Consider the following 2,552-nt stretch of genomic DNA (forward strand, 5'->3'; position numbering starts at 1 on the left):
TTCACCTGCATCAGACTCCTCTCCGTGCGGAGGTGGCTGCCGTGCGCACCCCTCCTGTCCCGTGCCGACGTGCTGAGGAGTGGGGACTGCTGCCCCGTCTGTGGGCAGCCGGACACTGTGGCCCCTGCCTCCCAGGGCTGTGTGGGGCTCACTTTCCAAGTTTCTGCACTGTTCCTTTTTCATTGAGATGTGATATCTGTTCATGAGGAAGCCGTTTACTTACCTTGGGCATATTTAATTCAGTCATGGGAGATACTTTCTGCATGTTTAGGTTCTTCAGACATCACTTTATTATTTCTATTTTTAGCATTTTATCAAAGTATTTCTTTTTTAATTTATAGTAAGTTTTAAGACATCTTATAGAGAAGGCCTCCTAAAAATGCGTGGTGCAGACGGCTACTGAGCCAGGAGGAGGCCTCATGAAGAAATAGCTTTAACATTGTGGTCTCTCTGCTTCCCTTGCAGTTTTCCTATTAAAAATCCATTACTTTATTTGCAAAATGTGCCCGGAGTTCAGAACCCATCATCCATCCCAGAGTCTCATGTCGTATGTATTTATCACCCTAAGGTGAGCCTTATTTTGGCCATACTAACCCTACAGAAACACCAGTGTTCATATTTTACCCAAGAGTTTATACCCGCACTTGTGCAGTTAGCACTTTGAGGGCTTTGAAATTTCCATCTTTCCTAAAGGGCAGGGGAAAACCCAGATAATCTAATCTAAGTACCTAATCACCAAGACTTGTCCTGTGTGAGGGTCAGTGGCCAGTGACACTGGCCTTTTGTGCGTTTTTGTGAGCATATGTTTCTGTTGGTTCTGGCAGCCCAGATGTAGAATTATATAGTTTGTTGTTATTGCCTTTATTGATTTTTCTCAAGTACTTTAATGGTCGTCTTACCTAAGAGAGAGAGAAACATAATTTAACCGGCGGTGAATACTTGACTTTAATTGAACCCAAACCAAAAGGTCCATTCTCTTCCTCAGCTGGCCTCAGTCCCTGCTCCCGCTCCGAGGCTGGGGGCAGGTGGGTGTGCCACCTGATTTGATCAGATTACTTGGCTGTGAAATGCAGGGAGTGCGTCAGAGAACATGTAAAGACGGTAATTGAAACCTTGATCAATAACCAAATGATAAAATGAGATTGACTGGTTTATCCTGGGTGCACTTATTATTTTTTTTATCCTCACCCGAGGACATTTTTCCATTTTATTTTTAGATACAGTGGGAGGGAGAAAGAGGGAGAGAGAGAGAGAGAAACATCGATGTGAAGGGACACATCGAGTGGCTGCCTCCCCCACGACCAACCAGGGCCGGGGACATACTGCAACCGAGGTACATGCCCTTAGTGGGAACCGAACCCGGGTCTCTCCGGACCGCAGGCCGACGCTCCAACCGCTGAGCCAAACCAGCCAGGGCTTGAGAGACTTAATTAAAGGAACGTGAAATATAAGTAGTTGTTTCTAAAGTGACCGATGCTTCATGGGACAGTGTCACGGAGTCCAGCGCCCCCCACGGCACAGCACTGAGTGGGGAGCAGACAGACACTGGTTTCTCGCGCTCCTTTCTTGTTTGTGGGCAAGAAAACTGGCCTTTTAAAAGGAAAACATTTATATCAGAAAACTATTTTGGAAACTAGCCCCTTTAGAAATAACTGTCTCAGAATATTTCTATCGTCCCCATGAAACAGGGAGCTCCCCGCGCCGGTCTCAGTTCTGCGGCTGCTGTTTCTCGCGGAGACGTCATTCCATTGCGGGCAGCACGCGCCAGCACAGACCCCCAAAAGTGCAGCCGCTGTCGCCCTAGGCAGCGATCGCCGCTCCCGCAGCGCCCCGCGTCCAGCCCCGACATCCCAGGCGGGCTCTGCGCGTTTCTGCGGAGAACAGATCGGAGACGAGAAAGACCCCACAGACAGCTGCGCTGTTTTAAGCCAGACCTTAAAGGATCCATCTTTTGCTGTTCTAGGACTATCTCCACCCCACTAGGACATAAAAACAGAGCAGATCATTTACTGGACAATGAATGTTTCACTTAAGTGACAAGCTTTTTGCTAGAATTTTACATACAAAGTATTTTGACTACATGGATTGATTTTTTTTCTTTTTTTTGTTACGTGCCCCTAGCGAGAACAAAACCTGGGACTCTCTGGTCCAAAGGCCGACGCTCCAACTGCTGAGCCAAATCGGCCAGGGCTACGTGGATTGATTTCAATGATTCTATTTGGCATTCTGATTTTAACAACTCTTAAAATATTTATAGAAAAGAAAAGCACCTTGGTATAAATTTTTAAGCAATCTATTTTTGTAGAAAAAGATTAATCACAACCTGTAATTATAAAGATGCTCTTTGAATATGTGGTTATCTAGAAAGTAAAAATTCTTGCAAAATGTTGAAAATGAATGAAAATCAACTACATAGCATGCAATACCGTAGATTCTGCATTCAGTATTTTATTTTATTTGGGAGAATTTAATGATTATGCACCTTCCTGTCTAGAGTTTTCATTCTTGTGCTTAACACCTTTTAATAAGTATTGTTTGCACTAATTTGAAAC

This window comes from Molossus molossus, unplaced genomic scaffold (assembly GCF_014108415.1).
Source record: "Molossus molossus isolate mMolMol1 unplaced genomic scaffold, mMolMol1.p scaffold_m16_p_20, whole genome shotgun sequence".
In the NCBI taxonomy this organism is placed as follows: Eukaryota; Metazoa; Chordata; class Mammalia; order Chiroptera; family Molossidae; genus Molossus; species Molossus molossus.